The sequence below is a fragment of the Martes martes genome (assembly GCF_963455335.1).
Source record: "Martes martes genome assembly, chromosome: 17".
In the NCBI taxonomy this organism is placed as follows: Eukaryota; Metazoa; Chordata; class Mammalia; order Carnivora; family Mustelidae; genus Martes; species Martes martes.
Genome location: NC_137905.1, coordinates 3521754 through 3549298, shown reverse-complemented (window position 1 = coordinate 3549298; position 27545 = coordinate 3521754). Strand labels below are relative to the sequence as shown.

The 27545-nt window shown below is 57.5% G+C and overlaps 1 long non-coding RNA gene across 1 annotated transcript; it reads left to right on the top strand.

Moving 5' to 3' along the window:
* LOC308357992 lies at positions 1-27545 on the top strand. The gene is made up of 3 exons (XR_013968274.1): positions 1-148; positions 2020-2182; positions 26858-27545. It is a non-coding gene; the product is annotated as an uncharacterized lncRNA (long non-coding RNA).

Genomic DNA, 27545 nt, shown 5'->3' with positions numbered 1-27545 from the left:
GAGAACGGATTTTTCAGATATTTACCCAGTCGAGATGCCCGTGGGTCTCAGAACCGGATGCTTCAGATGTCCGAGCAGGCTGAAATATTCTTTCCTCGGGCTTGGAAAACACATCGGCTTCCTCCATCCCCCACACCGGACGAGCCTGGTCAGTGGTCTCCCTCGGGGTGGGCCGGGTGTGTTTGGGGGGCGGCCTGGGATGGCCTGTCCGCAGGGCCCAGCTCAGCCCGAGGGACTGCGGTGTGGCCCTCTGCACAGCTCTGACCCCATGGTCGGGAAGGGGCTTGCTTTGTTTTTGTTGTCTGGAGGGCACTTAAATCCCGTGTCTTGGGGTAAGAAGTGGGGCCTGGGGTCTCAGATGCAAAGGGCACCTGCTGCTGGGCGAGCAGTCTCCTGAGTACGGACTCGGTGTTGGAGGAGAAAAAGTCTACGCAGTTGGGTGTTCTGTTTGTTTTGCTTAAAACGATCAAATATTTCAGACCTACGAAACACTCTAAGGGGTAAGACGGTGAACCCAGGGAACCTATCCTCTGGTGTAAGAAATGAAACATTACCTGCTCCCCTTCCGGCCACCAGCTCTGTCCCCTAGAAGTGACACTCTCTTCACACAGGTGTTCTTCCCTGTGGGCATTATCCCCTTGCAATTTCCTTCCAGAAGGGGTGACTCAGGAAAGATTCTTTCCTTTCCCAAAGGACCGCAGGCCCCCTGCGCCTGGAGCCTTCCCCCGTGTAGTCTTGGAGGCGCCTGGGCCCCGGGGGGCCAGGCAGGATGGACCCTCGTGGGGGAGGGGTCCTGGTTCTGGTTGCTCTCCCGCCTGCCTGACCCAGCTCAACTGTGTCGCCTCCCTGAGCCGGCCGCTGCTCCCTCATCCAGACAGCCGGGGTCCCAGCTGGCCCACTCCGAGGGCGGGCAGGAGGACGGCGCGGGCTGGTTCCCCCCACCCCTGCAGCAGCAGTGAATACCAGGGGTTGTTACTATCGTGCACACTGGGGCACTCTTCCTCAGGGAGACAGCGGAGGGGAGCTGCTCCCACCTTGTCCTTGGGGCACATGGGGCTTGTCTCACCCCCTTGGCGGGACCGTCAGAGTCTTCTTCGCGAACAGACGGCTCTAGACTCCTTCCCCAAAATAAAAAAGCAAAAGAAAGGGGTTTCTTCACAAGCTGTTTAGCAACTCAGGGAGGGAAAAAACAATCAGAGACGTGGAAACAGCTCTGGGGGGGTCCGGCGTGCACGGAGCCGGCGCTTCCCTGCGGCGAGCCCGCAGAGCCGCCTGGACCCACGCTGCAGAAACTGCGCCTGCTGGGGAAAGGGGAACAGGAAAAGCGTGGCGGGTTGAGCAACTCCGAGCCCAGATTGGGGCCGGGCAACCACAGCCCAAAGACGCTGCAGCTGCCTGGCGTTTGCACAGGAAGCGCCCCCAGCCCGGGGCAGGCAGGCCAGCTCTGGGCACGGAGGGCACCTTGGGGTCCCACACGCCGCTGCAAGGGCCTGGCTCGCAGGGCCAGGGGCTGTGGCCCGTGCTCGGTGGGCGCCAAGCTCTAAGCCAGAGGGTTAGACGGATGGGGGTGTCCCCCTGGGCGCCTCAGCCCACAGCTCAGCCTGCCTCTTCCAAGAAGCCCTCCCGGGACTCTCGGGAAGTTTATCACCCCATCACCGGCCCCTCCTTACATCCCGCTTTTTAACAGCCTCTCCCCTGTGACTGCCTTCGGGTATATGCAGACCAGTTCCAAACACTGAGCAGGTAGCTCTATCCGGGAGGGTTGAGAAAAGGAAGAATTCACCCATTATCCTGCCACCCGAGCACCTTCACTAATGTAATTGCCGTGAATTTCCTTCCAGACTTTTCCTCTAATGCATGTTCTTGCATATGGTTTAAACACCATACAGGTGTCCGTAATCTCACGGGCATTTGTCCAAGGGCGTCTCATCCCCAGCCTCATCAGCCCTGGGTGCTCGGACTGTTGTTTTATTGGTAATTTTTTTTTTCTTTTTAAGATTTCATTTATTTATTTGACAGAGAGAGACCCAGCGAGAGAGGGAACACAAGCGGGGGAGCAGCGGAGGGGAACAGGATTCCCACTGAGCAGGAGCCCAAAGTGGGGCTCGATCCCAGGACCCCAGGATCATGACCTGAGCTGAAGCCAGACGCCCAACGACTGAGTGCCCTGGGCGCCCCATTGGTAAGTTTCCACAAAAGCGTCTTTGTGTGGAAAACTTCCAAACACGCACAGAAGCGGGGTGAGGCCCAAGAGAAATCTCGATGCCCGTCGTCCCGCTTCTAAGATTCTCAGCCTGTGGTTCAACCATGCGGGTATTTTTTTTCTTATTGTGGTGTAATAGATAAAAGATGAAAGTTACGTTTGAACCAGTGGTAAGTGTACAGGTGTGTGGCATTAAGTACGCTCACCGTATTGTGCAAACATCGCCACCACCGTCTCTAGAACTTTCCGTCTCCCCAGACAGAGACTCGGTCCCATGAGAGAGGAGCTCCCCAGCCCTCCCCCCCCCAGCCCCTGGGAGCCCCTCTCCCACTTCCTGCCCTGATGAACTTGAGGACCTAGGTGCCTCGTATAAGGGGGATGAGAATAATATTTGACTTTCGTGACCGGCTTCTTTCACTCAAGATGTTTTCGAGGTGATTTCACGTTAGTCACGGGTTCTTTGTTGCGGGAGCGGTGCTCCATGCTGCGGGTGCGCCGCGTTTTGTGTGTCCATTCGTCCGTCGTGTCCATTTGTGTTGTCTGACCCTGACATTTTTAAGCAAATCCAGACACCATCTCGTTCCATCCACAAATATGTCTGAGCGCTTAGAGACGCGGACTTTGAGAATCACAGCAGTGCCGTTGTCCCTCCAGACAAGCTGACGACAGGTCCTGTAGGTCCCCTAATATCCAGGGAGCGCTCAGACAGCTGATAATCTCGCGAGCATCTTTCTAGAGCTGTTGCCGTCTATTTGTTAAAGAGACTGGGTTGTCGTCCCATGGAGTGTCTCACAGGCTCAAGTTGGATGGCACGTGTCCCTCGTGGCTTCTGATGCATCCCTCTGTCCCCCGGGGCTGGACCTGACTCGGACTGGCAGGAGCGCTCCCGAGCCGACCGTGTCCCTCCCACCGCGTGGAGCCTCGGGCGTTCTGGTCGGCCCCGTGGAGTTGAATCCTCTTTGCCTTTCTTTTTTTCTCCTCCATGTTGATTGTTACTGTTTATCTCAAAACCATTCCAAACTTACAGAGATGTATTTCAAAGAGTATTTCAGTGAACTCGTGCGCACCCAGAAACCCCGTTCACGTTTCCTAGTAGGTGGGACCCCTTGTTCCAGTCCTGTGCTCCCTACGGTGAGCCCAGTCAAGGGCTGCTCGCTGATCAGTCTTCACCATGGATATCCTCGGGCTTTTCCTTGTTCCGCAGCCTCGACACGTTTGATGTTCCAGGTGAGCCTTTTGTCACATGCTCTCAGTTTGGATTTTTCTGACGTTTCCTCACGAGGGCATGAAAGCTATGCATTCTGGAAAATCGCAGACTGCTCCCCACTGGGCGGAGGCACGCGTGGCGGTCTGTCCAGGCCGGTGGCATTGGCGTCAAGCCCGTGACTGTGACGGTGTCTGCTAGGTCTTGCCGTTGTGACGTCACTCCCCCACGTTCGTGTTTGGTAAGTCTTTTGGGGGGAAATACTTTGAGACCGAGTAAAATCCAGCTCTGTGCCCCGCTTTCACCAGTCTTAGTGTCCTTGAGCAGTTCTTGTTTTCGTTAATCATTGCTGTTAGGATTGCCAAATGGTGATTTTTTAGTTCCAGTGTTCTCCCGTTACAAAGAGCCCCTCTTCTCTTCCACTCATTCACGTTTTCCAGTCAGATCTGCGGGTTCCTTTTCCTGCCTTTCTTTCTTTCTTTCTTTCTTTCTTTCTTTCTTTCTTTCTTTCAGGAGTCAGAGCAAGACAGAAGGAGCATGAGTGGGGCGGGGAGTGGGGAGGCGGGACAGAGGGGGAAGCAGACTCCTCGCTGAGCAGGGAGCCCAACGTAGGGCTCGATCCCAGGATCCCAGGACCCCGAGGTCGTGACCTGAGCAGAAGGCAGACGCTTACCTTCCTGAGCCACCCCGGTGCCCGCCAAACTCTTTGACTGTCACTATTTTCATCCTCGGCTACATCGGCGTGAGCTGCTCTTGTCATCCAGCGTGCTGTGACGGAGCTTGTCCCGTGCGCAGCACGACCAGGGACGCCTCGCTCCTTGCTCTCTGTGACAGTTCTGCTGATGGTCCCTTCCCCCGCCTCCAATTCCCCCAGCAACACTACAGGGATGTCCTCTGTGCGGGGACCCCGTTCCCTTGTGGGAAGCATCGTATCCTAGAAAGCTCACCTTGCCAGAAATTTCTTCCTTCTTTTGAACCCAAATGTACCTTCTTGTGTTATGCTGCCCTTCCCCATCCCCCTGCCCCCGGCGTCTCAGTTCTGCTTGAAGGAGCTGTGGCGCTCTGAGGTCAGATCTGAAGCTCGTCACCCTGCAGGTCGCGGCGTGGGTGAAGATACCTTGGGTCCGCAGCCCCCTTCTCCGAGCGACTCCCGGCTTCCTCCAGCCGCCCTCCATCCATGGCCTCCGGTGCCTCGCCAGCCGCTCTGGTCATAGCCTGGTCTGTGGGCCTGATGTCTGGTGGCCCGACTGGAGGGGACCTGCAGGCCCTTCTGTTGTGGGGGGGCAGGCCCTCCTGCCCTGCTTTTGGCGGCCACATCTACTGCTGAGCCGGCTGAATCCAAGTCAGCAGGAGCCCTGTCCTTGGGCTCTAGCCCTTGTGTCTGCTGTGCAGACGGGCGGGCGCTGACCAGGCCCTTTTGTGTCCGTCCCCAGCTTTGCTCTCACCACCGTCCTGGGGGCAGGTGTTTCAGCCACGCTTGCAGACGAGGACGTGAGCCTCTGTGGGCTTACGCCAGTGGTCCCCGGCGGGGAGCAGCCTCAATGTGCCAGGGCCCTTGGTCAGAAACTCATTTCAAAGGATTCGGGGGTTGGGGGAGGGTGTGGGAGGCAGAACCTAGGAGAAGAGCTCAGGAGCCTGGGGTGGGAGCACAGGTGCAGGGCAAGGGAAGGGAGAAATTTCTAGAACCACGGGAAGGATGGCGTTGTCTCCATCAGGTCTCCCTGAGAGGAGCAAGTGATCCTTGGAGAAGGGAGGCAGCCAGATGCACAGGGAGGGGCAGCGGAGAGAGGCCCCCGGCCCTGCCCTCCCTCCCTCCAGTCTCCTTACTTGGCTCCCCTCTCACTGTCGCCTGAGGCAGTGGAGGTTTGCCCTCGGGGCCACCGGGCCGGCCTTCTGCAGGTGGGAAGGAGACGTTGGAAAGTGGGTCTGGGGAGGCAGATGGAAGGTTCCGGCACAGAGGCTTCGTGGATGGCCTGAGGTCTGAGGCGGGACTGGGGAGTGGTGGCTGTCTAACACCTGGTTCTGGAGACGGGTCTCAGCTCCTTTCCCCTCTCTGTCCTCCCCCTCCCCCAACCACGTGCGCTCTTTACATCCCAGCCGCACGGGACTCTGTGCATGCGGGCTCGTCTCGTCACCCAGCCCCATCGCTGTGCAGGTTCTCAGAGAGGCTGACCTCCAGACCTGCTGGGGACTGTCCCCACCCCGGGGGCAGGTCTCTGCCCCTCCTCAGCACCCGGCTTGTCTGGAAAGAGCAGACTCTATGGATGGACTGTGTTTTCCTACAGGGCAGGTGGTGGGAGACTTCACTCAACTTATTCTCCTGCTTCCTCTGCCTCCCTGGCAAATGGAGAAAGCGTCGGGCTGATTACAGTTAGAATTAAGTCTGGCTGTCTGGAAGGAAGCTGGAAGGCAGGAGGAAGGGAGGAAGGGAAAGGAAAGAGGAAAGAAGAGAGAGAAAGAAGGAAGAACAGGGGAATAGATGAGAAAAACAGTTCTTTCACTCGACAGATCAGTAAACAAAGAAAACTCCAGAGGCAGCAGCTCCAGGCTGGTATGGCTGCGGCATCCTCAAGTGTCTCCAGTTGTGCTGTTCTGTCATTCTGAGCACTGTCCCTCGGGGGCAAAGATGGCTGCTCCGGTTCCAGCCATCAAGTCCACATTCCAGCCAGCAAGAAGAAGAAAGGGGGAGACAGGGCCGCTCCCGTTCTGCCTTGAGAAGAATGCATGGAAGGAATGAAGCCCACGTCAGCCTGCATTTCATTTGTTTGAAAAATAACTTCTTTTGCTGAAAAACACTTCTGGAAGGATGTGTGCCAGGTTTTAGCTGCACGTGCCTCTGGGGATTGGGATGGGTGGTGCTCCTGATTTTTGCCCAAAGATAAGCGCCATCCTTGCCAGGAGGCGGACCCACGGCGGCGCAGCTGGAGTCCAGGCTCATGAGGAACAAGGAGCTGTACGAGGCCAGAACAGGAGGCATTCTCTGCGGGGAGACCTACAACTTGCTGAGGCTTTTGTATGGGAAAGGAGCTAGGAACCAGGCTGGCCGTGGCCTCCAAATGGACGGTCCGGGCAGATTTCAACCCCATGTGGTAAAGCGCTCTGACAACAGAAGTTTTCGGTGAAGCAGTGTGATGGGTTTTCCCAGGCATTCGGGATGGAGATCAACCTCCCGGGCCTCAGTATATTTCCGTGGACGGGAGCTCAGGATCTTCTGGTGCGCTGCGGAATTCCTTGCACACTTGGAAGGGAGAGGGAAAAGAAATCTGCCTGCAGGGCCAGCCCCGAATGCCGCACGTGGCGATCATTCATGCCTGGGTTGCGCGTGGTCAGTGCTCCAGGTGCTGTCCCAAGAGCCCCCCCAGGTGTCCTCTCGCGCAGCCCTCCAAGCCTCTGTACCCCGAAGCTGAGCACGCAGAGGTGGGCAGCGGTCTGTGGGCCCACGCCCACAGCCGGCAGGAGGCAAGGCCAGGATTGGAACCTGGGCGGTCTTGCCCGGGCCTGGCCTGGCCATCTGGCCGACTGGGCTGGCATAGAGACACGCAGGCAAAAGGTCAGATGTGCTTTCCACACCCACCTGGCTCAGAGGGCTGTACTGAGGGCGTTGGCAGAGCGAGGAAGGACAGGCTTCCACAGGGCAGGGAGGGACTCAGCCGCTGCGGAGCTGGGAGGAGGGCGAGCCCTTCTCTTCGGGAGGAGCCCAGGGCCGTGGGGGTCAGTTCCGCCCACGGTGCTGCTGCGGGCCCCCCGCCGGAGTCGCAGGAGGGGAGGCCCAGATGTCTCAGCGGGGGTCGTCTGGCCCTGAGCCTGCCGAGACACTGTTTACGGCTCGGCTTCCCGTGCAGACCTACCTAGAAGGGGAGACTGCGGGTACCGTGGACAAGCACATGCCCGTCCTGTGACCCCCCGACCTTCCAGGGCCAAGATGTGTGTGTCTCCTGTACCAGTCTCGCAAGTTGGAGTCTGTACTTGTTCCACGTCTTTGAGACCAGCAGACCCAGGTGGAGCAGGTTTACTGGGACAAGGGGACAAAGGCCACCCCAGAAGGCCCTCTGCACCTGCTCTGCATCCCCCCACCCCACGGTCTACATTCCAGATCCTTCTCTGCAGGGCCAGGTGCTGCCTGTTGGGTGTCAGGTTGTGGCTTGGGATTCTGGCTGTGGAAGCTGCTTGCCGGCATCGCCCCAGCCTTCCGGAAGGTGGGACATCCCTCGCAGGTACTGACCGGCAAGTAAGGGCTCAGCCGGAGAGCTATGGCGGCCTCAACGGGCCTGTCGGCCACCGCTGCAGACTCAAGCAGCCCTTAGCACCTGCATGCAGGGTGGCGCCGGTGTGGAGTGGAGAGGAGGGAAGCCTCCCTTTCTCCTGGGGAGTCCAGGGGCAGCTCTGGGGTTCTGGGCCCTTCCCCTGAGCCCCCTTTTGCTGTGTGGTGAAGACCCTCGGCTCAGAAGCCAGAAGGGTCCGGGAGCTCGTTAAAGCCATCTGTCATTGGACTGATGAACAGAGCACGGCCTAGTACTTGCTGTGGCTCCTTCCAGCGGGCGTGTGCTGGCAGATTTTAGCAACCAGAGGGCCGGGGCTGTAGTGGGAGCCCCGATTTCCTAGCACTGGCCCCTCCCGTAGTCGCTCCTGCTGCGGCCCAAGCTACCATGTGGTCTTCGAGAGAGAGGAGCCCCCGCACTGTTCCTGGGGTCTAGAGACCCCTGATCGGCGAGGGCCACTTCTTCCCTCACTGTGCATGAAGCCTAGGGGGTGGGTGGGGGAGAAATTACTCCGTATCCCAGGGAAGCCACCAGCAAAGGGTCCTGTAGGGAGTTTCAGACGCGTCTCTTGACAAAAGATGCGGACACATGGCACGTGGGAGACTGGGCAGGGCAGCGAGGAGCTCGGAAGCTACCCCAGGACGGCCCCGTGTTGTGGGAGGCAGCCCTAGCCGTCGTGCTGTAGGGCTGGGCAGCGTTTGGAAGGCGCTGTCCCAGGCCGCAGCGGCCCCTCTGACACTCGGGGATCGTAGGCTCCCCGGTCCCCTCATCGGAGCTTCTGGGGATTCAAACGCCCATGAGGCTCTCAGCTCTGGAGGTTATTTCCAAGGTCACCATTGTAGGAGGTGGGGAGACTTGTGGGGCACCAGCTCGCAAAACAGGCTCCTGGTCTCAGGACCAGGTGAGTTCCAAGTCGATTGAGAATCAGGGAGTGACAAAGACAAAAGTGGTTCTGTCTCTGACTTTAGAGTCCAAACTACTCAGGAAAACAGGAGGGAGTGTTGTTCTGAGAATTTGTAAGGAAGTAAAATTCCGAATGAAGGAATTGTTTAAAAATCTGTCTTTTGGAGGACGAAAAATGAGAAGAAACTCTTGAAAACTCCCGCAGGAGCATCCGTGCCCCGGGCATCCTCGAGTTGGCGGATCTGTCCTCATCTCCGGCACCGGTGGGGAAGGCTCTCGAATCTGGGGCCGAAGTGCTTTGGGCCCCGAGCTGGCTCTGAGACTGGAAATGGAAATGGCCCTCGGCGGTGACGTGGCTTGGGACTGCGACTCCTAGTGCTCAGGAACCCCGGACGCCTTCAGGTCCACTCCCTGCCCTCCTCGGTGGTGCGGCCTCGGCCCCCAGCTCCTGGCTTGGTCTCGGGAGAGAGCCACAGGGGAGACCTGCCCTGGTGCCAGCGAATGAATCAGGCTGGACACCGGGGTCCGGGGTTCTCTCCCAGAGGGCCAGTGGCAGGCTCTCAGGGGCCACCGAACGGCGTTCACACGTGGCTTCCAGAAACTGGAATGACTCCCCAGTGAACAGAGGTTGGGAACAACTAAACTTAAGGGTACACGGTGGGGGCAGCTCAGAAGACCGTGGAGCTCAGGCATGGCCCACAAACTCTGTTCTAGACCAGGAGGACCCATTCGCACCTCACCCTTTCCAGTAAGAAATGTCACAGCTGGGCGGGTCCAGAAACACATTCAGAATGGGAGAAAGCAGTCGGGGAGGTGTTGAGTGTCCCACTGAGAACCGAGTGGGAGGGGGCTCATGCATTAGTGAGGGGCGGGTGTTGACGAGAGGGGGAGCCAACGGACATCTGAGGTGCGGGGGGGAGCCCCCAAAGTGCAAGGCAGGCGAGGCCGGGTCGTGCACGGGGTGGCGCAGATGGGAGTGGAATGGGGGGGGGTCTCCTGCGGTGGGGTCCCTGTGTCCGTGCTCGTGGCATTTGTGTGAGCCTCAGAGGGTGTGGAGGAGGAGGAGGAGATCAACGGACCTGACCCTGTGTGTGGTTCCCAGTTGGGCTCTGGCTGTGGCGTTGACCTTGTCCCCAGGCAGAGTCCCTGAGAACCGGGCTCCCCCGCTCCAGCTGGCCCGGCCCGCTATCTTTCAGTTCCCCATTGGCCCTGCGTTCCCAGGGCCGCTGCTGCCCACCCCAGCTGGAAGCCTGGCCACAGGGCCTGCGGTTCTTCTCCTGCGGCCGGCTCGGCAGCTGGGAGCGGGGCTCTGCGTGCCAGCGCCTGTCCCCACCCGGCCGGAGACATGGGCGCGGGCCCGTCTGGCCTGTGCATGTGGGCTCTCAGGGGGCTTTGTGGTGCAGGGTGTGAGGCTGGGGTCCCAGGGCTGCCCGGGCCGGAGCTGGATGCTGCAGTGGCCGCCCGACCCCCTCTGAGCCTCTGTGGTGATGTTGGCGATGAGATCACAGGGAGGCTCACAAGGGACAAAACAGGTCAACTCCTCACACTACGTGGTACCCAGATACCGACTTGCTTCCACCTCCTCTTTGAATGAGCTCCGTGCGCCTTCTCCCCTTCCCGACTCTGCCCCCTTCCTTCCCCTCTGCACTCCTCAGCTCCCACGGGGAGGACACTGGGCTGGTCCTCCAGGCTCTGCCGCCACAGACACGGGGCCCCATGGAGGGGTTCCCGGGAGATGCATCTCCAGCTTCCCACACGGGCGCTCCCAGGCCCCTGACCGGGCCCCTGTCCGGTTCGGAGGGAGCACTCGGGTTTGTTGAACCGAAGGATTGGATGTGGAGCCCCAGCCAGGGGAGTGGCCGCGTGGGGCGGCGCGGAGGTGCCTCCCAGAGGGTCCTTCAGTGCGATCCCACGCGGCCACCTGCAGACACACTGCGCACTCCCAGACCTTGGGGTGACCACGGGGGTGACCGGATTGGAGGGAGGTCAAGGCCAAAAGCTCCCTGTATGTGTGTCTCAGGACGACTCTTTTTTGCTGACAATTTAGAAGCAAGAACTAGCCCTAAGTCTCAGGGACAAGACTTACTTGCCACTCTCCCTGGGACATTCTGTGTCTAAAGCTATTTCTAGATGTTCCCAGCCTGGGCAGGAACACCTGCGCCCGCCATCTCGTAGCATGGACCACAGAGGCAGTGAGCCCACTCGCATGTGTGCAGAGGGGGCACGGAGGGGGAGACGACCGCCCGTGTTCGCAGGCTGGTCGAGGCAGAACCAGGGGCGTGGTTTGGGCTCAGTGCCACAGGACCCCCAGGAGAGAGGGCAGGCTGGCTTTCCGCGTGCAAGGGTGGGCAGCGCTGCTCTGCTGTCTTGGAGCGAGCGTCTTCGGGGAGCCTCGGTGATCTGCGGTGCTCCCTGAGTCCTCGCAGACGGTCGGCTAAAGCCGGAGACCTAGATCTGGACCCAGCAGCGCCCTTGGCCTATGGGATCATCTGGAGCCACTGTGGGGAAGTCGGCCCGACTCAGGGTCCCCCCACAGCCTCCAGGTTCTTAGTGTCCCCACGACGACAGTTAGGGCCGAGCCCCTGGTCTGAATGGCCGTCCCGCAGGCCCCCAAACCTGCACGCTGACTTTGCTGCAGCAGCAAGCTGGGGACGGCTTGGTTCTAGGTCTGGTTTGTGAGGCCGTCCCCTTTCCGTCCCTCTTCTCACCCAGGGAGTTGCTCTCCGCCTCTCAACCCGGTCACCCTGCCCTCCCAAGCTCCAGGAAAGCTTCTCCCCCAGGTCCGGCTGCAGCACATCCTTCTCCCCAGATTTCGGGAGGCAGCGCTGTGCCAGGGAAGGAGGGCTGAGCCGGGCTCTCATGCCCACCCCCCCCACTGGCTGGCGGGGGACCCTGTGGAGGGCATTTGGCCCGTTTGGGTCCCATTTTCTCATCCGCCGCAGAGACCAAGTTTGGAAACGCACAAGGTGATCTCAGGGGGATCCCGGGGCCATGGGAGGATGCCGTGTAAGACGGGGACGGGGAGCCAGGAGTCCCAGACGAGCCCAGCTAGCCGTGGTCCTCTCCTGGGTCAGGTTGGGAGAGTGAGTCCACCTCCTGGGGTACAGAATCTCCCAGTCCTTCGAGCATGGGAACCGGGACTCTAAGCTGCTTCCGGACACTTAGACACTGTAAAGCGTTTCTCACACTGCGGCATCTTCGGCTTTGCTTACTTAGGGACCTTGACCCACCATCCCCCTGTCCGCATCCCCAGCTTGCCCCGGGCCAGGGGCGCTGTCGTGTGGTTTTGGGCATGTGTGTGATGAAAATCTACCCTGTGGTCTTAAGATTCCCAAGTCTGTCTTTAAAATTTGGGTCACTCTGGACAAGTGGTTTGGGAGTGAAGACTTTCTTCTTTCCATTCAAATATGCAGCACGTAGGAGCCCTTCCCCACGCGAGTACAGCCCTTTCCAAAGCTTCCTGCCACGTGGTTAAGCCCACCCGACGGCAGAGCCTGGGTGTTTGTAGTCTTGGCTTTCCCCCGGCCTCCGATGACCGAGAGCCGGGCCCGCTGGCCGGGAAGGCTGTCCTTTGCACGCTGTCGCGGACTTGGTCTGTGTCAGCTAACGTTGCGAAGCTGGGGGTCAGGGGTTCTGCCTCTCCAGAGCAGAAGTGACTGATTGATAGATTGGCCGTCCGCATGATTGATTTTGAAATCCTGACTCGAGACACTCACATGACACGTCCATCGATCCCCTCTGCCCGGGGTAAAAAAGTGTCATGTGACTCTCCCTGCTGTACCTGCGGCTTCGCTAGAGCTTCTCACGGTGCGGGACAAATCCCGCTCCTACCTCTGCTCCGTGAGGTTGGCGTGGGTGTCCGTTGAGGCTGCACCCGCTGGGGGCTCCCAATGGCCGGGAGCAGGAGGCACGCGTCCCCACGGCTCCCGAAGCCCCCAGGAAGGACCCTCACTGGCCTGGTCGGCGGCTTCTGGTGGCTGCTGCACTGCCGGCTGTTTCTTGGCTGGTGGGTCCATCTCTCGGTCTCCCCTCGGTCTGTGTCCAAATTTTGCTCCCATCGCAGGGCACCAGGCATTGGCTGCAGGGCCCACCCTATTCCCATGACCTCATCGTTAGCTGATGGCATCTGCCAAGCCCCTGTTTCCAAATAAGGCCACCTGTCCGGGTAGGTGGGTTATGGCTTGGTGCCAAGCGGTAGAACCAAGTGGTGCAGTTCTACCCACAGCGAAGAGAGAAGCTGATCTTACTTTTGGTAACCGAGAGAGCTTACACCTGGAGCTCGCTCGCTTTGGAAGATCCATTCAAAAGTGTAACAAAGCTCGTTTTACTGATTTATTTGGTTGTACCTGCTCCTGTGGTAACTCCTGGCCACTTCAGGTCTTCCTGGTTGTCCTTTGGGTGTGGCCTCTCCTGGGCCCGTGCGTGGCAGGATTTCTAGGAACGCTGTCTTCTTCGTCGTCCCCACCCAGAACACACTTCTTCCACCTTCCGGGGTGTGTTGTGTGGGTAAAGCCCAAGGCTAACCTGTGTTCCTGGCCTGATGTTGCCCCGTAAAGGGACAGGCACGCGGGCAAAGTCTGGGGGAGCAGGCGCCGGCTTCCAGAGCCTTCTACCAGGGGTCAGGTACAGGACGTACTCAGTTCCCCAGCAGGAGTGTCCACCTGCAATGCTCGTTAGGGGCTCAGCACCTGGGGTTTTCCTGGGGGCTGGTCACGGGAGCCCACAAGCCCCAGAGCCCCGGGAGGCCGTCTGTACCAACAGTGTCGGTGCAGGGAGCCCCTCTTACCAGTGCTGGGAGTGAAGGACCCTCCCTGAATCCACGCTCCCAGACGCCTGTAGAGGGGTCTTTCTGGGGCTGCATGAGCTCGCTTCTGCTCGCTTCTGCTGGGTGGCGCTGCCCCGAGCTCCTCATGACCGTGCTGCTACAGGGCTGTGACATCTGGAACGCCCCACACAGCTCCCAGAACCCCGGCACCTGTCCCCGACCCTCCCCACGCTCTATTTTGGGGTCTTCAAAGTCCTTAAAACAGAGATATCCTTTCGAAATGTCATGTCTTTCCTCGTGTGTGTGGAGCCGGCCGCAGCCCGTCTTCTCTCGGGTGCCCCCCGTTCAAGGGTTCATTCTAAACACTAAGGTGTTAATGTTTCCACTTTGGGCTTTTTAGAGTAGAGGCACGTGGTTCTGGATCGGTTAATCCACGTGAACGACGTGGTTCCGGATTGGTTATAAATCGCTTGGCCTCTGTGTTGCTGTTCACTGTCTTCAGTTTTTCGGATCGTGGAAATGTCTGTTCGTCATTCTTGGCCCTAAGACACGGAGTATTTACCAAAACGCGCTCTGTCACCGCACTCTGTCCCTGAGTGGGTCTGCAGCCTGGAGCCTTGGTCGGGCAGCGGGACCAGCTGCCGCTCCACTGAAGCCCCATGGCCCCCTCCCGCCCTGGGCTCTTTGCTGCCCTCCCCTCCAGACCCATTTCTCAGGCCTGTGTCTTCTCTCACTCAGGGGCCTGTCGGTCTGAAGACCGCATGCACTTTAACCCCAGCATGTATGAGACATGGGCGGGGCTGGGGGCACCTGGGGCTGGAGCGAGCTTGTGTCTGGCTACTGACCTTGCCTGACAGGTTCAATGTTTGCCACTTGGTGCGGCTTCCAAAAGTCCCCACTTCTTTTTTTAAAAAACGTTTTATTTTGGGGGGGCACTGGGGTGGCTCAGTGGGTTGAACCTCTGCCTTTGGCTCAGGTCATTATCCCAGGGTCCTGGGATCGAGCCCTGCGTTGGGCTCCCTGCTCAGCAGGAAGCCTGCTTCTCCCTTTGCGGCACCCCCTGCTTATGCTCTCTCTCTGTCAAATAAAAAGATAAAATCTTAAAAAAAAAAAAAAGAAATTTTATCTTTAAGTAATCTCTATGTCTAACTTGGGGCTCGAACTCAAACCCTGAGATCAGAGTCACACGCTCAGCCGACTTGAACCAGCCAGCTGCCCCCGAAAGTTCCCACTTGTTAATTTCAGAGTGATGATGGAAACCTGGGGGGGGGTCTCATTTCATGGAAAAACGTTTACCCCAAAATAAAGCCTGTGTGTTATTCTGCACTCTGTATTGGTCAAGAAAGGCACACGGTCCGTGGTCAAGAACAACCGAGTCAAGGTTATGACCCTCATTTGACCAAGACCTTACTTGCACGTGGCTGGTTTGGGAGGAAGCGTGGATTTCCTCTCCTGGCCAAGTTCCCACACATTCTTTGGACGCATCAGGGCGCGCAGAGCAGCACTCGTGAACCTGAAGGAGGCCTTCTGTCTGCAGCTCTCCAGCGCTGACCGACCCGTTAGCAGTCTGCAGCACTTCATCTGACGTGCCATCCTCACTGAGGTTCTCTGGCCCGTGTCCTTCAAGGTCGCGTCCTCAGATTTGCTCTCCAGAAAAATGAGATGGGCATCTCATCTTCACGCGCTGTCTTCGGAGGAGGTCTTGTCTCTGGGCGTCCTCCTTCTGGACGCTCTCTCTCGGTCCCTGTCTTCTCCTGCGAATATTTACCCAAGCCCTCCCATGGGTGGGGCGTGCCCGTCCGCCCTCTGTCCGGGTCGCAGAGCAGGTGGCGCTGCAGATAGGTCTGTGGGAGTAAGACAAGTCCAAATGACCCCAAGTCCAGACCTCGGGCAGACGCGGAATGAGTTTGGGAGATTTCCGGTGGGACAGGGCCTCCGGTCCACCGCAGCGCTAGTCCTCCCAGAGCCCTGGGCCCTGGAGTGTCCGTCTGGGTGGTTGCAAGGTGGGACTGCACATGTCCAGCCCCAGCGTGAGGTCTCTGCCCAGCAGAGTTGATTGGAAACGTCCCTTTTGTCTGGCGCTGCTCTCCACGTACCAAGCAGACCTGGCTCCTTGCGACAGTTTTGGGGCGCAGGCAGGGCTCTCTGAGAAGGGTGACGTTGGGGTTGGGGACAGCCTTTAGATCCATCAGCTGTACCCTGGAGGCAGTAGCTGGAAAGTGGGGCTGGGAGGACCCCAGGGGGGCAAAGGAGATGGCCCGAGCCGGAATGGTGGACCTCAGGTGTGTCTGAGCAAAAAGGAGCCCCAAGGATCTTGGGTGACATCATGGACAGCCAAAGGGAACCTGTGAATCTGGTTCCTGCAGTGAGTTAGTGAGAAGGAAAACAGAAAAACCATCAGCAAATACTGGGTGGGGGGCCTAGACTGTGGTTTAGGGCAGAAAAGCGGCCTGACTCCAGGGCGTGGAGGGAAGCCAGCTGGCAGAAAGGCTGGGTGTCGGAGCTGGAATCAGCGGGTTCCGCCGTGAGGGGTGGAACCGGGTGCTCTGGGGGCCCCGGTTTCCTCGGCAGCAGTAGCTTGACTTCCAGTAGTGCTACATTTTGCTCAGCAACCTCACTGAGAAGCACCAAACACCGCGGACGGTCGTGGGGTCCATCCATGAGAGAGTGTGGGGGAGCAGCCCGTGGTGGTGTGTACAATGGGGTGTTACTCACGGATGGCAAAGAGCAGATGACGGCTCCCCACAGCAGTGTGGACGAGTCCAACCCCAGTGCCACGGAGAAGGAAGCCACCCAGGGCCCACGGGCAGACACAGAGACGGGGTGGCCTCACCGCAGACCACCACAATTAAGCGGGTGTCACAACAAAGTGGATATTGGAGGGGGAGCGGGTCCTACGGAGTTTCTGGCTCCCAGGACAGATAAAAGCTGCGTTTATAACACACAGTTGTCTAAAAAACGCACAGATCTTAATTTTTAAAAATACTTTATTGCTAAAAAATGCTTTCAGCGAGTCATAGTCACTGATCACAGATCACCCCAACAAATATAACGAAAAGGTTGGAAATTCCGTGCGGATTACCGAAACGTGACACAGACGAGAAGTGAGCAAACGCTGTTGGAAAAACTGCGCGGACAGACATGCTCCTCACAGGGGTGCCACAAGCTCTCAGTTTGTAAAAATGCAGTATTCGGGAAGTGCCATAAAACGAGGTATGCCTGTATATGGTGTGAGGTAGGGGTCCAGTTTCACCCACGGGGCTGTCCAGTTATCTCAGCAGGACACAGAATGGAATATTATCTTCAACGATGAGCCAATATATAGCCGTCGGGCTGGAATCGCACCACCGAGAGTACGTTGTGAAGCCAGGACTTTGCAGATGGAGACGCCCTGGCCCGCGGAGAAACACAGAGGGCCGTGCTCAGGAGTAAAAGGTCTACCCACATCTCAGCCCCACCCAGCAAGGACCCCATTCCATCCCCTTTTTTCCCCTGATGTCACAAGAAGTGTCCCAGCAGCCCAATGGACAGGTCGTGGGCATAGCCAGTGGTGAATACCGAGGTTCACTCTGATCGACCCTTTCCATGAGCTTTTTGCGCTGGCACTGCGCAGACCGTTGCTGGCTCAGGCACGGAAACTTTGCCGAAGCGAGGTTTTCTTTACCTTCACAAATTTAGGACACCAGGGGGAATCTGCTTGTTCATGTCCTTCCTAAGTGGAAGGGAGAAGCTTTTACAAGAAATAACTTTTTCAGCAAATCCAGTGTATTTTTTTAACCTCTCATTTTTTTTTTTCTCCCTGCAATTGTGACATGTCTACATGAAATTGGCCACAGGAAGGAAGCCCTGTTCAAGAAGCTATTTTCTGAACATCCCTCTACACCCCGGATTTCACAATATGCTTCCATTTAGGTGGGGAGACAGGGACTTTGTGCCCCCAGGGAAGCTTTAGTTTGGGAGCCCAGGGCTGTCGTGAAGGACTTACAGCTTCTGTGGGATCCTCTCCGACAGACAGAAAAGGCAAGAACCAACGGAGTAATTAAATATTTATTTCAGGGAAAGAGACCTTCAGAGCAGAATGTCTAAGCTCTCCGGAAACAAGCCTGAAGTCAGAGGTCAACTCAATGAGATTCCACAATGGGGAAGCTAAGCGTTTAGAGAAGGACTGCAGAAAAATAGAACGACCCGGCCACTGGGAGGTACCAGTGACCCGGGGCTGCTGCTTTAAAAAGTGCCCTTCTGCTTAGATGGTGAGCCCAGGGTCACCGGTTTACTGCCCGAGGAATGTCAGCCAACACTGACCACTTACCCACCGTCCATGCAGAGCCCACACCGAGTGCTGGGCTCATAGCAGCGCTAACACTCAAGTTGTGGGCACGATCAGAACAACCTGACTCGTGCTCCTTCCTGTGGGAGGGGACACCTCCACGTGCCCGTGAGCTCAAGTGGAAAGGTTACCGCCACCGTGTTCCATGCCTGCTGGGCACCAGGTGCTTCCCTTAGCCTGTGCCGTCCTCACCCCAGCTGTCGGCGGGTGACCCCAGCTATTTCTGTCTGTGGGCTGCACAGCAGGGCACAGGCTCAGGGCAGTCAGACAGCTTTTGAGAAGGGCACATGACAGGTCTAGTGGAGTGGGGGCCATGACCCCAGGTCCATCGGACTGTGCTCTCGGTGGCTGAGCTCCCCTGTCCCCGGCATAGTGCCCTGTGCTCCGCGGGTGTGGCTGGAGGGGCCCAGCTCTCGTCCTCACCGGTGTCCTTGGGGTGGGACAGACCCCAGCCCGCTCCTGAGGGCGGCTCTCTCTGACCTGCCACCTTCCCTGCTTCACTCCCTAATGCGGCTTCAGAGCCTTAGGGACCTAGGGACCCTCTAATTCAAGCTCCCAATCCATAATGAAACAGATGCACTGAGGAGGACTACACAGGCTAGACGGACGTGTCAGTGAGCGTTGCCACGTAAGAAGTGCCCTCTGGACTCAGGGGTCTGAAACGGCGCACACTTCCCTCTTCTCGGTGTTCCATGGGTGGCCGGGTGACTCCTCAGCCGGTCTCCCCTGGCTCGCCCATGTGGCAGTAGTCAGCTGGGAAGCCTTTCCTCCTGGGCATCTTCAAACGACAGTGAGCGTGTCCTGAGAGTGTCAGGTAGGACGTGCCTCTCCTTGGACATCACCCGTCACTCCTGCCCCGCTGCGCTGCTCAGAGATGTCCAGAGGCAAGGACTGGTCCAGCTCGCGGTGGGAGGAGCAGCAGCGCCCGGGGCTGAGCGGGGAGAATGCAGGAAGCACGATCGCCGAGAGGGTCATTATTCTAGCATCTGCTCAGATGGTGTGGCCGATCCCTGGCAGAGGTGGGCCGTGAACCCAGGACTTTCTATGTGTCTACCTAATGCACGGACAGGCTTCTGGCTCCCGTCTGTCAGGGAGAGACGTCATGTGCCCACCCCTCCACTTGGACTGTGCCAAGCGGTGTCCCTGACGATCCCACGGGGCAGCCACCACGCTGCCTCCTTTCTTCAAAGGGTCCTAGGATGGGAAGATTCTCGGTTCTCTCTCCCCCGAGAGGGGCTCAGGTGGGGTCGTGGGTTCAGGAAAGACAATACGAGATGCCATTTATATTTCCATTTGCCTAAAAAAGCAGAGTAACTGCGCTAATGTTTAGAAGGGGAGAGACACTGGCAGCTTCCCGCAGCCCTCATGGCAGGGGTCCTGAGTCCTGTTGGGGCATGAAGATCCAGAGGGCGGAGGGGACATGTCACAACCCAGACACACGGGCGGTGGCACGCTGAGATGGTGCTCACGTGTCTCATTTAGTCGATGGAAGGTTATAGCATCTTAACTCTCGGCAGCAGTTTGCAGCGAGCCGGAGCACGGCCACAGAAGTTTTCCGTGTGGTACAGACGGCTGCTGGCGGCGTGCGTTAAAGAGTGGCCCCACTTAGGGATGACTGACATGCTTTTCCATCAAGACACAGTTTCCAAATTACTGCTTTCATTTTCAGAGGTGAGGCGTGGTTACCTGGAGATCGGTGTAATTTCCTTCTTTGTGATATACGTGTATCATTTGCTTTATAAGTAAATATGAAAATACGTACACTTAATCTGCCTCTTTGAAGTAGAAATCAGACTGTGAAGAAGAACATTTTGGGGCACGTGGCTGGCTCAGTCCATAGAGCCTGTGACTCTTAATCTTGGGGTCATGAATTCAAGCCCCACATCAGGCGTGGAAACTACTTAAAATTTAAAAAATTTTGGCAATGTTTATACTTTTTACCATTGTTATGTGATTTCTGGGACTGAGAATTAAGTGGGAAAACCCTAAAATATTGCTCCTCTGTACATCTAAGACTTTTTTTTAAGTAGGCTCCACACCACATGTAGGCCCGACACGGGGCTAGAACTCATGACCCTGAGATCAGGGCCTGAGCTGAGATCAAGGGTCAGGCGCTCAACCAACTGAGCCACCCAGGCGCCCCTGTTACACCTAAGACTTCGGAAGCGATACCTTTTATGTGCCACCTGCGGCATCTGTTATGTTTATTCTCGATTTCGAGCGACCTGAGGGCTCACACTGTGTCTGCTCATCTCCCCATCTCAGGACCTGCCAGGGCCTGGCCTGTAGGTTAGGACCTCAGAGTCCCTTGTGGCTAAATGCAGTTGCGTCCTAACTGCTTGCTGTGTGTCGAGCCCCTCATGGTGGGTGCCCTCTAGAACCTTCTAGAAGTACTCCAAGAGGCCCGAGCCCGGGGCAGCTCTATGCACGGCCCTTGCCTGCTTCCCACTCTTCATCTTTTCTGTGGGGCTGTTGGAGTAACTGACACAGGGCGGTGCCTTGCATAAGCCACTCTTGTTCTGGGGGTCGAGCAAGAGGCTTTGTTCTGGATTGTTCTGTTCCCGCAGCCTGGGAGTTTCCTGCCGGACCCCTGCTAGGAAAGGGTCTGCTCAGCTGTCCCTGTGCTTCCTACTTGTGCATTGATGGCGTCTGGCGCCTGGTTGCCTTGCTGCCTTCCCGCGGCCCCTCATTTTCCTGTGTGTTGTCTCGTCATTCAAGGAATGGACGGGAGCGGAAGACATCTAAGGGTTTGGGCTAATTTCCCATGGCTGCCGTGACAGGCCACAGCAAACCTAGCGGCTCAAAACGACACAGACTCCGTCTGCATAGTGTGGGGGTCAGAAGTCCAACGCGGGCCTCAGTGGGTGCAAATCAAGGTGTCGGCAGGGCTGCGCTGCATCTGGCGGTTTCAGGAGGCATCGAGTTCCAGCTTCCAGAAGCGCCGCGTCCCTCGGCTCAGGCTGCCCTTCCGCTGCGAAGCCCGCAGCCCGGCAACGTCCAGTGCCCCTGACCCAGACCCTCTGCTTCCCTCTTCTGAGGACCCTGGGGTTACATGGCCTCTGGGCCACCCAGCACAACCTCGTATCTCCAGGTCCTTAACCCAGTCGCATCTCTGTCCCTCTCCCCTGCTCCCTCCCCTCTCCCGTCCTTCCCAGCGGATCCACATCCACGTGGTTTGTAATCCTGCATACACCCCTTTTGGGAAGCTCCATGTGCTTGTTCCTGGGTCTTAGAAAGGAATGTTGACTGATGTCCCCAAATCGAACATTTCTCTCCTCTTATCCATTCTCGTCCACTCGTGGGTCATGCAGTTGTCCAGTAAGGGAGGGCGAAATACCGGCACCGGGCGCTAACCTTGGGGGCTTCCCAGCCTGTCTGGCCCATTTGGGCCAACACTGTGCCCTCCGCACGCGACAGTGTGGCGTGGGCAGTGCCAGGCCCGGGAGCCAGGTGCTGGGGGTGTGACCCCTCCGTGAAGGGCCTGTCTGGGGCCAGACCTCGCCCCCATCTCAGCGGCCAGACCCCCTGTCCTCTGGTTCTCCCAGTGGTCTGGGAACTGGAGGCTTGAGGAGCGAATGTCTGGGACAGCTGTCCGAAGAGAGGAGAAGAAACGGGAAGTGGATTTGGTCACTGGACGGCAGGAAGGCTTGCCGAGGGTCACGGGCCTCACAGACACAGGTTCCCCTCCAGCCGCGGTCAGCCACTGGGTCCAGGATGGAGAATGCAGAGCGTGGCATTTGGCCAGGTTTGGTGTTGGCCGAGCGGGGAGCACTGTGGGAGCAGGTTCCCCTTCCGTTTCTGCTGAGTGGGAGGGACCGCCCACTGGGGACGGAGGGTGGCTGATTCAGAGGTGGGAGTGGAGGAGTTTGTTGCTTCTAGAACACCCAAGCATTCCCACCAGAACCCAGGTAAACCGAAGTGTACTTTTCTTCAAGGCTGACCTGAGCTGTAGTCTGATCTCACGCACCACACTGTGGGAGGTGAACGGGGGGTTGGGCATGAGCACCGAGCCCCAGAAACTCTCTGTCCCGGCCCGGATCCCCTCACCCCCAGGACTCTTGTCTGAAGAGAAAACTTATCATGAACGATCTTCATCTTGAAGGCAAAATTCTGCCATCAGCGTTTTCTTCGTGCTTACGGCACAAGTGTCTGCTATGTGCCCCAGAGCTGGGGTTTATGATGTATGAGGCGTGTTGGGACCGATTGCCTGTGACAAGGACACAGCGACATCTGATACTGAACAAGCTCAGACCTAGGGATTATGATGCAGCCTAGTCTGTCTTGGCCCCTGAAGACAGGTGATGGGACAAAACCCAGGCTCGGGGGTTTGAGGACCAAGTCTTGTCTGTGCTGTTGGTTGCTCCTGACAGGTGTGATCTCGGTGCCTTTCGTGGGCCACACTGTGACTCAGGCAGCCCGAGGGACTCCCCCAGTTTCCTACTGCGGTCGGTCCTGCTGATGGGAAGTGGTGCCCGATCGTTCAGTTTCCTTTCTTGTCAGTTTCTTGTGAATCCTGCCACTCTGGTACTCTATGCTGGGTGGGGAAAAGCCCTTCCTAGGAATTTTTGGTGCTGTGGGCCTCTGCCCCTTGGACTCCCAGAGGGCCTGAGCGGTGGTGGGTGAAGGAGGGTGTCCTGGACTCAGAGGTCCCCAACCCGTCCCAAGGACACGTGAGTGACGCCTGGCGGACAGCTGAGTCTGTTCCCTGCCAGGCTGGCTCTCACCCAGGGACAGCAGCACCCTGTCCTTTCAGAAGCCACTGGCCTCTCCTCGGGACCCTGAGCTGGCCGTGGGGTCACGTGGAAGAGCTCTTGCCTTGGCCATTGTTGAGGATACCTTCTCCTCTGCATCCCTGCTGGAGGGCATGGAGGCTCCAGACGGTCCCAAGGGGGTGACTGTGGTCCGGGGGCAGGTTCGAAGGAAGTGTGGAGAGGGAGGAGGCGGAGCGGAGGGGAAGAGATCTGAAGGGGACGGAGGCAAAGGGAAGAAACAAAGCTCAGTGGTTTTCAACCTGGTGCTTCTGCCCCTGGGGGACACTGGGCCATGTCTGGCGACATTGGAGTTGACACAACCGGGGGAAGGGCTGCCCCCAGCACCTGGTGGGTGGAGGCCAGGGATGCCGCTTATCCCACTCCTGCACACAGGACGGCCCCAAATGTCAACAGAGCCTTGATGTGTCTCCAAGGACTGGCTGAGCCTGGAGGACATGCGCCCCGTTTGTCTCTGACCGAGCTCTGCACGGGAACTTCTCCAGTGCAAAACCTCGCCCTCTTCTTTTTTCTTGAGCTGTAACTAGTGTGCGTGATGTGGCCTTCGGGCAAATTGTGGAAATGGAAAAGTTAAGTTCAGCTCACAGGCCCGATTTGGGTCTTTTCCATATGAAACATCCTTTTTGATGTCCCCTTATCCAAACAGGAGAGATTATCATCAGTCATTGGCTCTTGATACCAGCGGGGGTCCGCCCCACGCCGCCTCGCTCTGCATCATCATGGAATAACCGTCTCTGGAGGTGGCAGAGGGCCTACCGTGGCTTCGGGAGGGGGTCTAGGTGCCTGGGTGGAGCGGGGCTCGCCTCCGGGTGAGGGGCTCCTCGGTGAGCGCTCACACCTGCCCGGCCTCGCTGAGCCCATGGGCCACTAACTGGGCTCTCACCACTGAGCATGGCAGCTTGCTGGCCACCAATGGTCCTTTGGGGACCCAGTCCCACACAGGCTGCCTTCTGGCTTTGCCTGGGACCCGGTGGGGGTGGGACGCAGGGGAGCCACCTGGGCCTCTCCGCCTCGTCTGGCAGAGGCCTTCCTAGGAGGAATCTGGGGCCTTGCACTACAGGGTGACGAGACGTAGTTGGAGCAGGAGCGAGCTGCCAGGGAGCATGGTTGGGGCATCCAAGTCTGCTCTTGCTGTAAATGTCGCGCAGCTGCCACCAGCTGCTGAAGCTGGAGCCCGAGGGTGTGCGAGCAGACACAGCCGGCTGAGGCTGCGGGTCTGGGGTGCGCACTGGGGAACGCTGCTGGAAAGTACATGCTGAAGGGGCAGCTGAGAGCCGAAACCCCTGCGAACCGGTGGTCACGCCCCTCTGATCCGTAGAAAAACCAGGAGTCCCGGCTCGGTGCTGGGAGAGCCGCCACCGTCAGGCTACGGGGCTGGGGGGGGAGGGAGGCATCGGGAAAACTCTGAAAATTCTTCACAATGTTTTGCTTTCACTCACCTAAACTTAGAGGAATCCTCTGGTGAAATGAAACTGAAATCTTGCTTTTCTGCTGACTGCCTGCTGGTGACTGTAGGGCGTGATTTGCCCTTGAACGTGGATTGGATGCTTTCTGGGGCTCAGCTCTGTCTGTGTATCATTCAGATGCAAGGAGTCCAGCCACTCCAGTGAGCAACTGACGGGTTGTGCACAGCCATGTAAGCACCGCGACCACACGACCACACCGTCGGGGCGTTTCCACTGTCCGGAAGCTCCCGCTCCTCTCCTGCCCCCGCCCCAGCCCCCGGCAATCCCGATCTGCTCTCTCTGCCTTTGGCTTAAAAAACAAACAAACAAACAAACAAAACTTGTTTATACCCAGAATCCTACAGTAAGTATGTCATCTCTTGTGTCCGGCTTTTGAAACCTAACGCACTGGTTTTCGGATTCTTGCACACGGCCGGGTGTCACGGTAGCTGGCCCTGGGGACGGCTGGAGGCCGCCCTGTCGTGCTGCCAGGGCCACCGCGATTTGTTGACAGTTAGTGGCCACTCGCTTGGGTTGCTTCCAGTGTTTGGAGACCCCGAAGAAAGCTGCGACGAGCATTCGCTTGCAAGTGTTGATACAGACGTCTGCTGTCTGGGTTTGCCTGGTTTTGTTTTTGTGTGTTTGGTCAACAGCCGCAAGTGGGATTGCTGGGTCATGTGGAGAGTTTATGGTTAACTCTTGAGGGCCTGCCCGACTGTTTCCCCAAGTGGCCGCGCCGTCTTGCGGGGGTTCCCCACCTCCCCGGTCCTCCCCACCACGTCACCAAGCGTTTCTCTTATAGTTTGTGCTTTCTCGTGTCTGTCTTAAGAAAACTTCCGCTAGCCTCAGGTCACTTAGGTTTTCTCCTGTGTTTCCTCCAGAAGTTTCGTACTTGTAGGTCTTACATTTATGTCTTAGGCCTTTTCTGGGTTCACTTTCTGTGTATGAGATGAGTATGGTTCACTTTAAAATTTCTGTGCGGATACCCAGTCATTCCAGTACCATTAGCTGAAAAGCTCATCCTTTCTTCATTGAATTGCCTGGCACCTTTGTAGAAAATCGTTTGGCCGCGCGTATGCGGATCTACTTCTAGATGCCATACTCTTTTGATTCTATTACAAAGAGTCCGACTAAAGCATAGTTAGTGCCCATCGGGAAAAGACATTCACACTTTATCAGATAATGTGTTTATCTGGGACGCTGATCAGACTATGCCCGCTCCCCCGGAGACTCTAGTCCAACTCTGTGCAGGTCTGAGTGCGCATTAGCTGCTGGGCCCCATTTAAATATTGCTCACTTATGCAGACGAACGGCCAAACGGCCTAACTTTTAACGGCTTTTGAGAACTAGAGAGCACTATCTGGAACAGATGCCTTGCTCCTAGTTTGGCGTTTCTTTCTCTTGAACACTCTCCCAGCTCCAGGAGGGTCCAGAAACACCTGTGACTCCAACTTGGGAAGGTGGTGGTTTCAAACATGGTTCTCCTTGTCACAGCACCTTAGGAACAACTTCCTCATTTCCAGGAATATCTTACATTTTCTTTGGTTATCCAGATATCAGGCATGAGTGCGCCCAGCTGAATTTCTGTTCTTTGGCACAGTAATTAACACCGTCCTTCAGCTATCGTGGATCTCGGGTTACGCAACCTGTTCATCCCCAAATTTCCATCTCACGGTGTGGGGACATGCACCACGCAGTGTATAAGGGGGGAAAGGAAGAGGCACTTACGTTCTTGCCACCGTAAAATCCTATTTTCATATTCCGACTTAGTCTTTGTCACATGCGTACGACGTATGGATGCTCTCGTCTCGTTCCCTACTCTCACACAGGACACATTTGATCACGTAGAGTGTTGTCAAGGGTTTCCTAGGCTTGTGTTTCCAAGACCAGTGAGGGGACAACAACTATGTTGCACTGGGGAGTTGATGCTTTAACTTTGTAGTAAGGTCCTGTAGAAAACCAGCTTACCAGCTGTGGTGGCTGAGCTGGTGAAGCGTCTGCCTTCGGCTCAGCTCACAATCCCGGGGTCCCGGGACCAAGCCCCACGGGGGGCTCCCAGTTCAGCGGGGACTCCGCTTCTCCCTTTCCCTCTGCCTGCTGCTGCCTCTGCTTGTGCTCTCTCTGGCTCTCTCTCAAATGAATAAGTAAAATCTTGGGGAAGAAAAAAAAGGAAACTAACTACCACGCAGCAATGTCATTATTCATAAAGGAAAGGATACTTTTCGCTCCACACTACAAAGGCTGTGTCAGACTGGCCGTTGGACCTCCACCAGCATTTGAGAACTGCCAGGGAGACTCCCAGGACGGAGACAAGGCTGGAATCAGTTTTGGGATGGAAAATGCGGGTCTGTCACTTTCATCACTGAACTGATTGCTCTCTGAAGCTTAACGTCCTCACCTGGTGTTTGAACCACTGAAACTGCTCCCAAGCTCTATTTATTTATTATTAAAAAAAAAAAAGATCTATTTATGTATTTATTTGAGAGAGAGTGTGCAAGAGTGGGGGGACAGGCAGAAGCAGGCTCCCCGCTGAGCAGGGAGGCCCGTGTGGGACTCGATCCCAGGACCTCGGGATCCTGACCTGAGCCGAAGGCAGACGCTTCACCAGCTCAGCCGCCCCGGGGTCCCTGCTCACCAGTGAAGGACAGCTTTCTCAGCGTTGGCCCATCAGGACTCTAAAAAGCCTGAGGATCAGTTCAGTGTGACTTGCATACCCAGGAGAGGAGGGTGTCCCCCTTGGGGTCTTCCCTTAGGGGCCCCGTCCAGCCAATGCCCTGTCCTGGAAGTGATGGTGCCCCAGGGGCGTGCGGAGCAGCGGGTCCAACTGCAGGCCCCCCCCCCCCCGCCACGTCCCATCCTCTCGGGAGGGTCAGGCACATGCTGGGCCCCTGGGTGCCTCCCCATCTTCCTTCCTTCTCCCTTTTACTCCCGCTCTCTCTCCAGGGCACACTGAAACTCGCTCTCTCTCACGATTTCTTTCAGACCTTATCCATCTACCTGGAGAAAAGTCAGCCTCCCCTTTTCATTCAACTTAGGAGTAGACAGCCGTTTATCGGACTGATAATCAGGAGAAGGGGGGATAACGGGAGAGCAGAGGAGAGCCGCAGCCCTCCCCCCGCGCTCCGGGAGAGCAGAACTGCCGAGCTGTCGCCGAGCTCGGGCGGCCTTGGAAGTCCACGGACGCCGCGACTCGATGGTCTGCACTTCCTTATCTCCCTCTGATTGTACCTTTCCCTCAAGTATTAGTCACTGAACAGCGGCCCCCACAGATGCCCACGTCCTGGCCCTGGGACCTATGACTATGCCGAGCAGCAGGGCAGAGGGCAACGAAGACGGCTCGTCAGCTGACCTTGAGACGGGGAGGGCGGCCCGTCACCTGGGGGGGGGGGGCGCTGCCATCACGGGGTCCTTAAGAGCCTCAGAGGCCGGCGGGAGAGGGTCAGCGCAGCTGCAGGGTCTGAGAGACGCGGCGGCTCCCCCTTGAAGGTGGAAGAAGGGGTTCGGGTCGAGAAGCGCAGGTGCCTCCAGAAGCCGGAAAAGGCGAGGAGACGGCTCATCCCCCGGGGAGGGCCGCGGCCGCACCGACCCTCGGTTGTTGCCAGTGAGTCCCCTGTCGGACCTCTGCCCTTCAGGACTATGAAATAATAAATGCGTGTTGTTTTAGGCCCGC